Source organism: Capra hircus, chromosome 11 (assembly GCF_001704415.2).
Source record: "Capra hircus breed San Clemente chromosome 11, ASM170441v1, whole genome shotgun sequence".
Taxonomy (NCBI): Eukaryota; Metazoa; Chordata; class Mammalia; order Artiodactyla; family Bovidae; genus Capra; species Capra hircus.
In genome coordinates, this window is record NC_030818.1 from 102,953,985 (window position 1) to 102,969,432 (window position 15,448).

Sequence of the window (15,448 nt, forward strand, 5' to 3'; positions counted from 1 at the left end):
GTGGTCACAGTCCTGCCCCCACCAAGGGCCAGGCCCACTGAGAGGCAGGGTGCAGAGAGGGGTGGCTCTTTACAATTAATTGGCTCGCCTCTTACCCCTCTTGCCACCCGCTTCCCCCAGCAAGACCAGAACCTCCAGGGAGCAGGCAGGATTCTGACCAGCATCCCCTCCATCGGAGGCCTCTGCTGTGGGGGCCGCCCCCACCCCTCGGGACTGTCACAGAGGAGCCCGTGGCCTCCCCGTCTTCTCTCCCCTCCCCCAGCCTGGCATCACTGGCCTCTGGCCGGCCGCAGAAGGCACATGAGCTGCATTCAGAGCGGCCTGTGAGGAGGAGGTGGTGGGAACGCAGCGTTCCCTTGGTGCCCCGCCAGGCCGCCGGCCGCCCTCCCTCCTCTCCCCTAGAAGGGCACTTCCAGGAGCAGCTGCTGGGCATTCGGGCACCGCCCACCTCCAGACACATGCAGTGCCCGCAGTCCAGGCCCTGAGCATGCCCGGTCGGCCAGTAAGCCCAAGAGGTGATGGAGGTGGGTGCCCCCGCCCTAGATGGTGGGGGCCAAGAGCCCATCGAGCCACCCGGGCTGGACTGGGCAGTGTTCCGGGCACCTCTCCTTTCTCGGGGTCTGGCCAGGCTTGGAGCTCAGGCCTGACCCGGTTTGGCGCTGGCCCTCTCTTCTGCACGTCACAGGTTCTCGTGGGGACCCTAGATATTCGACTGTCCAGTGCTGGGCACCCGCATGTATCCACCCCCAGGCTGTGCTGGGTCAGCCTCTCGGGGCTGTTCCGGGCAGGTCCTCTGGCAGCTGCAGGTGGCACAGCCGCATTCGGGGGTCTCCCTTCCACCCCTCATGGCGCTGCCCCCCATCTTCTTGCTCCCACCCTCCCCCCACCCCCTGCATCCTCCTGCAGGCTTGCTCCTCCCCCGGCCCTGGCTCCCGCTGGACACAGGGCCTTTTCCACAGCACCTCCTCTGCGAAGCCTCCTGGGACCACTCCTCCAGGATCACCTGGCCAAGGTGGACCTGGGTGGGGGGGTCCTTCCAGGGCCTGGAGGGCAGGGCTCCCTCCCAGACGCTCGCCCCTACTCCACTCACCAGGATCCCCTTCCGGGACAGAAGGTGGGTGTGGGTTATGTTTGCCTGGGGCCACCAGACCCTGGTTGGCAGAATGAGGACTTGACCCAAGCCTTACTAGGGCCCTGACTGTGGAGTCAGTCGGCCTGACCTACATAGGGTGGACTCAGGGGCCAGAGACTGGAGAGCCCCTGGCTGGAGCCAGCCCAGGGGCCAGAGAGGTGATGGGCCACCAGGCCTTGGTCATTCCTGGATGGACTGGCAGGCTGGCAGGCCGGGGGTGGGGATGCGGCGCGGAAGGGCCAGGTGTTGGGGACAGCGGCTGTGTCTGTATCAGCCCGCGAGCTCCGGACATGGTCACGAAGTTAGGGTTACGATTGGAGTTAAGGTTCTCGTCACTGTCTCCCCACAAGCCCACGTGCCCATTCCCACGCTGGCCATAGGTGGGCCACCTGTCAATGTCCCCAGAGTCGCTTGAACACTCTCTTTAAGCCTGGGAGATCCCTGGACTCCCCTCCAAGGCCCCAGCCCAGGTGCCACCCCTCACAGACACCCCCTGAGCTGGATCTGTACCCCACCCAAGAGCAGACACCCCTGGGGACCCCCAGGAAGTGTCCCTGCCATTGTGCGGTCATCAGAGCCTCACGGGTGACCATCCCCTGGGGAGCAAACGGGTCTGGGGGTGAAGGGTGGACATGCAGGGTGGGGGGTGTGGTGGGCGGGGTGGGGCACATAGCTGGGGGCCAAGGGACCGCCACCTCCTACAGCTTTCCAGGGAGATGGCCCTCCCAGCTCTGGGTGGGTCCACCGCAGAGGCTGGAGAAATAGACTTGCCAGCGAGAAAGCACCCCCACCAGTGACCACAGCCTGTCCCCTCTCACCCATACCCTCCACCATGGCAGGAGGACAGCCCTCCCAGGAAGGGGGACCTGCTGGAGCTGGCCCCCTGCTCCCGAGAGGACCCCACGCTGGCTGTCCCCACCCTAGGGGCCAGGGTGCCCACTGCAGCTGACCCTCAGCCTGTCCTCCACCTCGCGCCCACGTGGCCTCTGTGGTCTCTAGGGCCCCAAATGCTTGCTGGCAACCATCCAGGGCCAAGGCCTCTCCCAGAGCCCCTGAGACCCCCCCCCAGCCCCCGTCAGCTCCCAGGAGCCCCCAGCATGGGCCAAAAGGGCCCTCCTGTCCCAGCAGGCAGGTGACACCAGAGTAGTGGTTCCTAATTAAAAGGTACAGAACTGAGGACTGCGGAGCAATTACCCAAACCAAGCGGATTTTGAGGAACAAATACCCCTTAGTGCCACTTCTGCCGAGTACACGTGGCCACAACGCAGGGACGGAAGGCAGCCGGACCATGGGCACGGGAACCCGCAGCAGAGGCAGACGATGGCTCGCCGCCTGATTTACCGGTGACGGCGCTCTGCAGTCCTTCAGATTACTAAGAATATTTAATAAAGAATCAAGATGGTTTATCTGTAATACAAAGAGAATCACATTGCCTATATTTTTATTACTGAAAAATTGGAAGCAGGAAGAAATCATGATCTAAGCTACTGTATAAATGACAAAAACACCCATTCTGGTTATGCGCCTCACTCCACGGTCTCCCACTGCCCTATAAACATAATCTATTCGCTCGCTTCTTTCGCCTGATTCCGGAGTCTGCTCCGCGTTGGAGAGTTTAATATCACCCCGCTCTCAACAGCACAGGAAAGTGATTAAATAAGAAATAAATTTGGCTGTCGTTGCATTTAAAATCAAATCAAGGATCATTTGTTACCCCAAATGAACCAGTTCTCCTTTCGTGCCCATAAGTAGGCTGCTGTTTGCCGAACCATTTAGAAATGTATATACAGTCGGCTCGGCACATAATGGCTTGTACTATAATATAATCTTTATGGGGCTGCCTCGCTGCACTGCCGGGAGAACCCATAACAGCACATGGCTTTTTTAATTTAAAGTTATAGGTATGAGACTGTGCGGGCTGCTCTCAGATCCATCTGAGTCTCGTTGGCGGAGGCCCACAGCGACATGCAGGGGCTGCAGCCCCGGGACCCCCCTCTCTGCCCTCACCACCTGCCCCGGGAGGGACGAGGGGTCAAAGCAGGTCCTGAGTATGCACAGCCCAACTGAACCCACCCTGGTGGGCAGGAGGGGCCTGGATACTCATGGAAGCGGGGCCTGGATGGCCCACACCCAAGAGGCTTTCTCAGACTGAGTGAGGCCTCTGGCTCTGGCGCCCACCCCTGGCTGAGAAGCAGGGGGCGCTGGGGGCTGCAGGACCCAGATGGAGCTGGAGCTGGGAACTCGGGCCCCACAGTGACCTGTCCTGAGCAGGCAGGGCACCGGGGGCAGCTTTTAGAACAGCTTCCAACAACAACACCCAAAAAAATGGTTCAATGGGGCCTAGTATTTAAAGGGGCCACGTTTCAGGAAATGCTGGAACCACCGACGCTGGCAGGTGAGAATCACTTGAGGGCCACTGCGATGCTCACCTGGGGAGGGCGCACCCTCCCTCCCAGGCCCTGTGTCCAAAGGCCTGGCCAGAGCAGGCCTGTCACCCGGCCCAGACCACCACCCCGGGCTGCCCTCTTGGTCAGCCTGTGGCTGACCCCGAATTCGAGGCTGCCTCCTGCACAGGTGTCAGGATCTAAGATGCCACCACGTCTGTGGCATCTTCTGCGTTTGTGCTGCCCTGAGAGGCTCGTTCATGCCGCTTCTCCTGCCAGCTCAGCCCCCTCCGAGGGAACGCGGGGCACAGGGGCACGGAGCCTGCAGGGGGAACGCCGGGCACCGTCAAGGGGGCGGGCTGGGGAAAGTTCCACGTGGCCCCCACCTTGGCCCCCAGGGCCCTGGAGCTGGGCTGGGAGCAGCGTCCCTGCCCTGGAAGATGAGAGGAGCAGGCAGAGGTGGGCGAGGACCCCCTGACGGGGAACTGAGGCCCCGAGACAGGCAAGAGAGCTGGCTTCGGGATCAGACCAGCCTGGAGCAGCGGTTGATCTTGCCTGCTGTGACCTTGACCCCCACATGGCACCTTGACCTGGCTCCCAAGTCCTGCCCTGGAAATAGGGACCTGGGAGGGAGAATTCCAAGGGCTCCCCCTGGGCACCAGGGCATCAGCTGGGGAGGTCCCAGGGCCAGAAGCTGGGCAGGGATCTCCGGGGTCCCAGCGGCCAGGGCTTTCAGACTCTGGGCCAGCAGGCTGCCCACAGGACCTCGGTAGGGGTCCCAGCCCACCTCTGACCTCCAACCCAGCTCCAAACAGCCCTGACTTCTGACCCCTCCCCAGACTGAGTCCCACGTCTCCCTGGACCCTCCCCTGTGTCTGCCAGCTGCTGGACACGAGGTGGCAGGGGAGTCTGGGCCACCCTCCTACCCCTGTCCCTCTTGGGGTGCCGGGCGGGGCCCCGTGCTGGGTTGGTCCGAAGAGTGTCCACGGCCATCTGCCAAGTGCAGGGAGGTTAATTCCGCCACCTTGTTAATGGCTCATGTGCTATAATGTTCAGCATAAACTTAAAAATTAATTGCCTCACCTTGTGAAGCAGCTTTAACTGCTCCTGAAAGGAAATATGGGTAATAACCATCATTTTAAAGTCAATTCTTGTTAAAAAATGTTGTTGGACCAAATTTCTTTTGTTAGCTCATTATTTCACATCTTCTCCTCCCTCGAAAAAAAAAAAAAAATCTCTTTATGTGTGTTTTGGCCTAATTTTTTAAATGCTCAGAGGAAAACTGCCGCGCTGGGCCTGGGGCTGGACCAGCAGGTGCGGCACGCGCCATGGGCTCAGACTCCTGCTGACCTTGGCTCCAGTGAAGCGTGGTGGGGTCTGGGGGACTGGTGTCAGCCCTCAGGGACCCCCATTCCAGGGCCCCTAGGAGTCTGGAGTGATGTTGGGGTGTGACCTCCTAGGTCATGGGGCTAGCAACCCCAACCTCTGTCTTGGCACCCAAGTGGGGTCACCTGACTCCCCAAGATCTGAAAGCCAGGTTCAGCTCCTCACTGCCACCTACACAAATAAACGGGCACACCCTCTCCTGGTTGGCAGTGGGGGGAACTGTCCTGTGTTGCACACACAGGAGGCGTGGGCCCCAGTGGACCCTGTGGGGTGGCTCCCCAGGGATCTGGCTCACAAACCCGGGGCCCTGGGAAGCAGGCGCCCAGACACACTCACGGAGGAACTGCGGGGGCAGGAGAGGTGGCCCTGGGTCCCCAGGGCCCGGCCAGCGACTGGAAATGCCACAGGGCCACTGGGGGACACACCGCTGGCTCCTCCCACCACTGGGCAGAAGTCCCTCTGTCCCTCCCCCCAGGAGGTGGGAGGGGGTGAAGATCGTCACCCCTCTTCTGATGGTGGAGAAACTGAGACCCAGGTGGGGCTCCTAACGGAAGAGCCAAGACTAACAAGCCCAAGCCCCCCATCTGCACCCCCTGCAGTGCCTCGCCCAGCCCCGAGAGCCGCCCTTCCGTCACTCTGACCCGCTCCCACGGTCGGGGCACGCCCAGAGACGCGCACAGTCTCTCGTTGATCCCTGAGCCCCTGAAGTACCCCCCAACCCCTTGCTCTGCCCATCAGCCCCCCAAGGCCACCTCAGAACCAAGGTCAAGGTCCCTCCTCGGGTGCAGGTTGGGGGGTGCGAGCTGCCCCAGGCCCCTGCCTGAAGCAGGTGATTTTTATCGCCCAGAGAACAACAAATCGCTGTCAGACATAATCGGGATGAACAGTCACTTAATTGTGAGGCCGTGGGATGGTGTGATGATTAATTTTAAATCGTGTGATTTCGTCCTGAAGTCTGAGCCCGAGAGCTGCTGAGGGACCCCTGGGGGCCTAGGAGCTGCTCAGAAACTGGGGGCCCCCTCTTGCCAGCCAAGGGCCTAGGGAGACCAGTTGGCAAGGCTGAGTGAAGTCTGGGCCGCAGCGGGGTGAGCGCGGCCCAGTCTCTGAGCCCCGAGAGCCTGGGGTCTGACTAGGACTGAGACCCAGCCAGCCCCTCTGGCCCGTGGGGGCTGCACACTCTCTGAAAGGATGTGGAAGGGCCTTCGCCCGGGGGGCTCAGCCCAGGCTCCGGATGGGAAGGGTCCTGGGGCGGTGGTCCCTCCTCTGGCAGAGTGGGTGCTGGCATCAGCATCTGCGTGGGCACAGAGATACCCCAGAGAACCCCAGGAGCTCGTGATCCTGGCTGACCACCAGGGGCCGGTGGAGGGGACCCGAGGGCCAGACAGGGGTGGGGGCGGGACTGGGGCCCTGGCACAGGGCGGACCTCAAGAGGCAGCCTGTCCCCAAGCCTTGGGGACACCTGCTTCCTGCTAGGGCTCCTCAACTCTCCCCAAACTCGCCTTGTCCCCCAGCGTTCCGGAATGCCTCCTGAGGTATCTCCCAGCGGCGGGCAGGGTGGGGTGTCCCGGACTGCTCCTGAGACTGCAGCAGAGGCCACGGGGTGGGGGACCCAGGGTAGGAGACACGGGAGGGCTGGAGCCCTGCTGTGAGACTGCCCGGCCAGGAATGCACCAGGAGACCGTCCTCCCCTGCCAGCCTCCCTGGGAGCCCGGTGGGCGGGAGCCCGGTGCCAGGCCGGGCAGCTTGCGTGAGCCGACTGCGAGCCAAGCTGGCGGCTGGCGGCGCTTGGCAGGCGGCACGGCGGAGCGGGAAGGGATGTTTGCAGACTGCGGGCGACAGTTTCCCAGCTGAAACCTTGCTGGTTAAACACAGGAAGGGAGCAGTGCCCACGGCAGCTCCCCACAGGCAGAGCCGAGGGCGGGGCACTCCCGGCCCTCCTGGGCATCCGTGTGGGCACCCGGGGGAGACCTGGGGGTCTGAGTCTCCATGTTGGGGTACCCCTGGGTGGCTGCCAGACAGGGGATGGCAGAATCAGAGCAGACCCTCCAGCTCCCAGGACCTGCCGTCACCACTCCCCACCGAGGATCCCATCACACCGCATGGTGGGTGGGTGAGTGCCCGCGGTGCCCCCCCAGGGAGAGGGCCTCGGGGCTTCAGTCTCCCCAAGTGTTCGAGCCTGTGTGTCTATATGTGTGTGTGTCCAGCCGTGGAGTGGCCCCAGACTGCCTGGGATTCTAGGAGCCCATCTGAGCACCAACCTCGTCAGTGTAGGAGGGACGGGGCACCCCAGGAAGCTCCCTGGGCAGCCCCGAGTCGGGGGCGCTCTGGTCTGGGGTGGGGGTGGCATGGAGCAGAGGAGGAGGGGGAGAGAGACAGAAAGGGGGGACTGGGCTCCATCCTGGCCATCCCTTCCTTCTCAGCTTCCCAACCTGCAGCTGGGTCAGCACTGGCCCCCGCTGGCCAGGCTTCCCGCTGTCCCCATTCTCGAAGGACAGTCTACAGGGTCTCAGACCCTTTAAGGACTGTGTGCCCCCCACCCCCCGCCTCCTTTCCCACCCCCTGCCCCAGATCCCCTAGACCCACAGGAGACCGGAACCCACATAGCTCAGGGACCCAGGGACGTGTTAGCTCAGGAGAGAGTGTGGGGTCCCTGGGCGGGTTGTGTGGGGTCCCTGGGGGGTTGTGTGGGGACCCTGCGGGATGAGAGAGCCCTGGGGTGGGGCTCCAGGAGTGTGTGGGCGCCCCCACAAACAAAGCAGGTGCTTGCCCATCCCTGGCACAGCAAGGGCTCAAGAAACAACTGCCGTCATCGTTAGCTGTCACTATCTTTCATTAAAGAAAACAGAAATCAGCCACAAGGAGCTGCTGTGCAGGGTAAGTAACGCTGCCACGTACACATCGGCCCTGGCCTGGCGCGGGGCAGCGGGGTTGAGTGGCGTCCAAGGAGCCCAGCCCCGGGGCCTCGTCTGACGGGGATGGGCTGCGCTCCCTCCCCCTGGAGGTCAGGCCGTCAGGGACGGCCACACGCTGACCCCTGCCCCTCTCCTTGTCCTTCCAGTTCTGGGGTGCCCGCTGTGTTCTGGGGACCTCTCTGGGATGTGCACCTCTAGCTGGATGCAGGGCCCTTCCCCTTCCCCTTGCGCTTTCCCAGGGGGCAGGGGGCTGGCTCCTTCAGCCTCTCCTCGGCCCCTCCCCTCATCTTCCTCGTGGCTTTGCGGGTCCCACACACCCCAGAAAAGCGGGCAGGGTGACTTCTGCTATTGCCACAGGAACCAGACATCCCACCTTCACAAACGAGGAGAGGAGGCTGCGAAGGACTAGGCCGTGGCCATGGTGGACAGGGCACCCCTGGAACAGTGCGGGGCCCCATCCGGAGCTGGATGCTCAAGGATGGTGGGAAGACAGGGACCCAAAGCACAGGTCCATACAGACCTGTGAGAGAGCCGTCAGGAAGAAGAGACGCTCCGGAGACCCTGAGGCAGAGATGGAGGGGAGGCAGGGAGGCCAGAGCGCAGAGAGAGACCCCAGAGCCATACAGAGCCCGGGTTCCAGGGAAGGAGGAGACTGCAAGGGCGGGGGCTTGCCAGATAAAATACAGAAGATCCAGCTGAATCTGAATTTCCCAGACTGCGTGGGAAGTCCTTGAACTAAAAAGTTATTCCTTGTGATTGTGAGGTTTGGTCTGAAGAAGGATGGGTGTCCCTGGTGGCTCAGACGGTAAAGAATCCACTTGCAATGCGGGAGACCTGGGTCCAATCCCTGGGTTGGGAAGATCCCCTGGAGGAAGAAATAGGGACCCTAGCCAGTATCCCTGGAGTGGAGAATACCATGGACAGAGAAGTCTAGCGAGCTACAGTCCGTGGGGTTGCAGAGTCGGACACGAGTGAGCGACTGTCTTCACTTTCACTGTGGATCTTCAGTTGATGAATCTGGCCGCCTGGCCAGCGGTGCCCACCTGGCTGAGGGCAGGCCCCCAGCCCACATCCCACCCCTGCTCAGGGGTCCTGGACCTAACTCTGGGGACAGAGGCCGGGTTCCAGGTGTCTCTCAGCAGACCTAGTGGGCCGGCTGCGATTCCAGGTAGGTCCCACGCCCCCAGCCTCCCACCCAGGCTCCTGGCCGTGTGCAGACGCCCTCCCTGCCAGGCCCCCACAGAGGCCTCTCCGCTCCCCCTGAAGCTTTTAGGGCCAACGGATTGATTATTAATAGCACGACTGCCGGTTACAGGAACTGCCGCGACGGGCAGGCGTTCACCTGCTTGAGGTTGGGGAGTGGGTTTCCTCCGCCTGGAGGCTCGGGGCCTCTCCGGAAGGACAAAGTGACCAGATTTACTGTGACCATAAGAACTCATCAGGCACTTAGCAGCTTCCAGCCCTGGTCTGAGGAGACCTGGGGGGGCAGTGCTCCCGGAATTGCCCCTTCCCAGGGGCCCTCCCTCTTGCACTGGGGGAGATAGGATGGTGGGGGAGGAGGAGGGCAGGGCTTGGGGGTGAGCTGTTCCCCCCGCCGCCCTTGCTCAGCAAAGCTTGGCTCACCAGGCTCCGTGTCTACCCAGCCACCTCCGGCAGGACCCCTCCCAGACCCATGTGCCCCTCCCCTCGCCCCACGACCCCCACCCTGGCAGAGAGTCCTGGAACAAGTCCCTTCCCCTCTCTGAGCCTCCAGCTTCTGGAGGATTCCATGAGAGACCCCCAGGCCAGCCTGAGGGTGGCACCCAGCCCTCATCGGCCTCCAGCAAGGGAACTGTGGTCAGCTCCGGAGCAAGGCCAGGGGGACAGGGTTTCAGAAACTGAGGTCCGTGCGTGGTGGGGGTGCCTGGGGGGCTGGTACGGGAAAGCCCTGCCCCACTTCCCCGGGCACACTCATGAGCCACCCTCGCAATCAAGGCGAGAAGAGATTAGATGAGGAGCCGCTGGACCTCAATACTCAGAGAAGAACCAGTGGGCCTTCCATTTCCATACAATAACTGTCTTATTCAATCTAGATTTAATGTGCTTTTGGAATCCTTAATTTAAAGTGTTACTGCACCACCATCTGCTCCACTCTGCGGACGAACGCAGGGAGCATATGACTCAGAGCCGCGTCGGGAACCAACGTGCGGGACTGACGTACAGCTGTCTCCCCTGGGGCGGCCTCTCCTCCTGCCCAGGGCTGGAGGTGGCCCAGGCCCAGAGCCGCAGAGGGGCCTGGTGAGGGGGAGGGGCAGAGGGACGGAGGGGTGTCGCAGGCCGGGCACTCGAGGCAGCAGGAGTGTCCGCACCTCACTGGGGCTGAGGCTCCGGGCCCGTCTATGGCTCAGACTCTGCCTCTGCTCTCCCGGCTGCTCTGGGACACCTCAGCAGGAAGCCCTTCCTGACCCCTGACCACTGCCCAAAGCACCCGCCGACCCTGCCTCCCTTCCTTCTTCCCCCCTCCCTCCCTCCCACATGGCCAGGTGTCCCTAGTCCTTGTTATGGGTGCCTGTAAGCCCTGGACTTGGAGCCCTGGGTCGGGTCTTTGCTTCTCCTTGGTGGCTTAGACCTCTCTGTAAGGTGGTTGAGGGGCTTGAGAGGATGGGGGCCCCTTCCTCTCACAATCTTGGGGGCTAGGCTTCACAGGGACACATGGGCTGGGGGTGAGGCTCTTCCCTCCCCTGCTGCCTTGCCTGTCCCCCAGGTTTCTAGAAGCTTCCTTTGGTCTGGAAGCGAGTCAGGCAGACCCTTCAGGGACCAGAGCACTCCCCGGGCCAGATCCAGTCTGCAGCACCCGCCTCTTCAGTCCTTTGTTTTGACCTTGAAGCTCTGGCAGGGGCAGACCTCCCATCAGACAAGAGCTCAATTACTGCAGAAGGACATCTCGCCTCCACCGGGGTACCCACTTGGGAGGCAGAGTAACCTGCTGCACCCCCTGCTCACAGCACACAGATTCCGGGGTGGTGGGACTCCCACCCACAACGGGAGGTGTCCTGCCTGAGAACTGGGCCCCTCTGCATCAAGCCCCTGTTCTGGGGTGCACTGGGTGGAGGGTGATGGCCCAGGCTGCCCTGACTCGGCTTCCCACTCAGCCCCATCACTCACTGGACATGAGGGTTTTGGGTTGTTTTTTTCATTGTGGTGTAATAAATAAAACATAAAATATGCCATTCCGATCACTGTAAAGTGAACAATTCAGTGGCACTAAGTACATTCCTCATGATGCTGTGCAATTAACACCACTGTCGTTTCATAACTAGTCCCCCCAGCCTGAGACCCTCTACCCATCACTCTCCACCCTCCTTCCCTCCCCTGGCCCCTAGCAACCACCGGCCTGCTTTGGCCTGTTCCGGACATTTCATATAAATGGAAGTGAACAATGTGGTGTCTGGCTTCCTTTGCTCAGCATCGTGTTTTCAAGGTTCGTCCGTGGGGCAGCCTGAGGCAGCCCTTCATCCTTCTGGGTTGAACATTCCTTGTGCGGGTGGGCCCCATCTTGCTGTCCTTTATCTATTAATGGGAATGGGGGTTGTTTCTGCTTTTGGTCACTGCGCACCTGCTGCAGAGGACACAGGTGTGCAATGTTGTTTAAACGTCTGTCTTCAAGTCTTTGGGGTGCAAGCCTCTGAGTGGATGGCGATTCTGCGTTCAGTTTTTTGAGAAACTGCCAGGCTGTTTTCCAACGAGGCTGCACCACTTCAGCGTCATGGGCCATGAGATTTGAGCCAGGCCCTGGCAGCCTTCGACTTCCCCGTGCATTTCATGGGAACCATCGCCTCTCTCTCTAGGGCGTGTGAGGAAGGGAGAGGAAGGGAGGTGTGTCCACCGCCTGGAAGGCCTTCCACACATGGCCCTGATGCGGAGGCCACAGACCCTGTGCGCCAGCAGCGTGCAAGCCTCTCCTTGGACCTGCCAGCCTGGTGCCCCCTTGGCCAACGGAACCATGAGCATCAGAGCTCCTTTTCGGGGGTGACGGCGATGCATCAGTCACTGCACTCGGTGCACAGAGTAGATGCTCGAGAAACACTGAGTGCAGGGGTGATCTCTGGTTTCCATGACACCCCAGCAAGACAGAAACTATTATCTCTATTTTACAAAATCTAACCCAGGTGACTTCAAAAGTCCCCCAACCAGAGGATGGAGTTGGGACTCTGTTACAGGCCCACCTGGCTCTTGAGTGCAGGGCTGGAGTGCTCCAGTCTGCAGGTGGCTCACTGCGTGAGGGTGTCCAGCCAGGAGGACTGAAGGGGTAAATCCCCAGTCCCCATTCTGTCCCCTCGCCGGGCACCCTGAGTTCAGCACAGAGGTGCTGCGAGTTCTAGGGAGGACTGAACAGGTCCTGGGGGCACCACCCCGCTCCAGTCCTGCTGGGGGGGCTCCCACATTGGTGACATGACACAGCTTGTTTCTGATGCAGGAGTAGGTGGCGACCAGACCTAGGCCCGCCTCCCTGGTCAGGGAGCGGTCCAGACACATAGTAGCCCAGCCTCAGCACGAGGAATCTCGGGGGAAGGGCGGCACAGAGCAGCCTCTCAGAGGGAGGGAAGCAGGGGTGCAGGCCTGCCCCACCCACCTCGCCCCTTCCGGTCCGCCCGCCCAGCCCACCCTGGTTTGCCCCGCCCCATCCCCGCCCACACCAGACCTTCCCGTCCCGCCCACACCGGGTCTGCCCCGCCCACACCGGGTCTGCCCCGCCCCCGCCCGCGCGCAGCAAGCTGGCATTTCCTCGGAAAGTGGCCTGTGCGGAGGTGGACGGCAGCCTGGTCCTCACGGTAATTGACTGCTCTCTAATCAAATTGATTTCCATTCCAAGGCAGCCTGCGGCCCCTCCGTTCCAGGAACAGTATTTTTGAGCACAGATGTATAATCAAACGGCAGAAGCAGAGGGCACCCCGGGCCTCGCTGCCAATCGAATAAAAGCTAAATGGCCCGAGCTTTTAGGTCTAATCACTTCTGTGTTCCCGCTTGGGGTGGGTCTGCCGCAAAGCCGGCTGGATCACGCGTCCGGCTTATCTGAATTTCAGCACCACCGGTCGGGCGGGTTGGAGTGATCCGCTTTTTCTCGCAGGCGGGCCGCCTTGCAGAGGCCCAGTCCTCGCTCTGCGCTGCCAGCTGCCGGGCACTCGCTTCCACACCGATGGCCAGCTTCCCCGCCGCTTCTCCGTCTCAGAGGCGCCTCTCTAGGCCCTACACCAGGGTAGATGTGGAGCCTGGAGCCCCCTCCCCACAACCTGGGGAAGGAGGCCAGGGGGCTGAGAGCTTCCTGCAGGAGCCCTGGATGGGGCAGGTGGGGGTCCTGATGCCCAGTGACTGCACAGGGCCTGGGTGGACATGGACCCCCAGCACAGAGCTCTGCTCACCTCTGCAGCCCCGGGACCCCTGCAGCCAGTCTCTGAGCCCAGAGGGAGCCTGAACAGCAATGCCCCAGGGGCGGGGCGGGGCGGGGCGGGGGGGAGGGGGGGGTGTCTGGCTTCACCTTCCACTTCCTGCCTCCCACCCGTCCTCTTCCTCACCTTGTGCCTTCAAGGGTCTGATTTCACCCCCACTTGGGTGGCAAGCCCATCCAAGGCCCAGAGCCCCTCCCCCCCACAAGATTAGAGTCTGCTTTGGCCTGGGGGCGCCCCTCCCGCCCAGCTCCCCATCCCATGCTCCTCAGCAGGGATGGGTGCTCTTGAGTTAGGGACCTCCTGGAAGTGATGGGGCCCTGGGGGCAGGGTGGCGGGGGTCTTGGGCTCCTGTCCTTTCCCACCCCGCCAGAGGGAGCCTCAGGGTCCATGGTTCTGTAACGGAGGTTGTGTTGCCTCCAAACACCCCTGCCCACCACACTTCCTCCATCCTGACCCTTTGCCAAGGCCCCAGGCGCCTTCCCTGGGGCTTCTGCTCCAATCCCGGAAGGCCAAGGACCCCCTTTGTGGTGGGGGTGAGATTCGGGCCATGCACGCCTCTGACTGATTGGAGAGATGGATGGATGGATGGGGGCACCTGGTGGTGGGGGGAGCCGGACCACCCTCTGTGAGTCCTGGCTGAGCCCATCCAAACTTCGAGCCCTGAAACACTCCCTCTACTCGGCCAGGGGGGCTGCCCCAGTGGCAGGGGCAGGGAGGCCAGCGCCAGGCAGGCGTCTGGTTCATACCCTGCCAGCTGTGCCCAGGTGACTTCCTAAACTTCTCTGTGCCTCAGTTTCCCCATCTGAAAAATGGGACTGTAGTTGGATCATCTCCCAGGACCGTGGTGGGACTCCTGTGAGGCCCTGGGTGGACACTGGCTGGCAGAGGTCAGCTGGGGTCAGTGAGGCATACTGGACAGACAGCTCAGGAAGGCGACCCAGACTGCAGGTCCTCTGGGGGTCAAGAGCCCCACTCCTGCACTGTCCCCAGGGAGGCTGCCCGGGAACTCCTGCCCAGAGGCTGACTTGAGCACCTGCCACTGGGGTGACCTCCTACCCCCACCCCAAGAGCAGCCTCCCAGCTGGGCACATGAACTCTGCCCCTGCCCCTGCCCCTGCTCTGGGGAAGGGCTGCCAGGGGTCTGAGTGGGGTGAGGGCCACAGAGCCAGATGCCCCTAGTTGGGGGAGCGGGGCTTCCAGCAGGCATGGCCTGTTTGGGGCACTGGTGCAGGGCACTCCAGAACTTTCTGGGTCAGGAGAGCTGCCTCCTGGCACCCCAGCTGCCCTTCTTGTGGGGCCCAGTGTGGTCTGGAAACTGCCTACCCTCGGGAAGCCAGAGGGGCAGACGTGGCCCCTCCCCAGGGCCGCTCTGTCCTTACCTGATGGCATCGGGACAGAGCGACCACCTGGGGGCTCCGCTCATGGAGCGGGGGGGGGGGTGAGGGGGGGAGGATGAGGCCCAGGGCAGACAGGCTCTGCCCCAGACCCTCATCAAGGCCTCCCTCTCAACGCCCCCACTCCTGACTCCTCCCTCCCCTCCCCAAGAATCAGCCCGCTTTTCCTGGAAATCAGGGCCTCTCTGCCCTCCCTGAGAGGCAATGTGCCATCCGCCTCCCAGCTCCCAGTCTGTCTGGGGCTGTTAGTCAATTAGGGTCCCGGGAGGCCGGGCAGCTTCTCTGCTGGGCGAGGCCTGCGTCCTGAGGGCGGGGTGGGCGTCCGGAGCCAGCGCCCGTGGCCGCTCCCCCGCCCTGCTCTCACTCCTCTCGGTGCGCCCCAATCTCAAACTTGCAGGGGGGCCCGCCTCTGCAAGGGGCCCTGGGGCTGGCGGGGCGGGGACCTCCGATCAAGAAGAGCCTACTCACCCTGGCCCACCCAGAACAGCCTCCTTCAGCCTCCGCTGTCCCTGAGCCCCTCCCCCAGGCCGAGCTCTGAAGGACAGACAGACCAGGGTGGAGGTCCCTCCAGCTCTGGCCTTGTGGGGCCATCTAGAGTGAAGGTCATCCCCACCCCGACCCCAGACTCCTCAGGCCCCCTCCCAGCCCCAGCTCTGAGGCTGGCTACAGACACCCCAGGGAAGACCCAGGGGAGATGGTCCTGTGGCCCCCCCGTCACAGCAGGAGTCCTGTCTGCACCGTGTCCCCAGACCCACCTTCCGCTTGTCCCCCAGCCCCGTGTGCCCGACCTGTGTGGCACAAAAGGTCTTGGAGC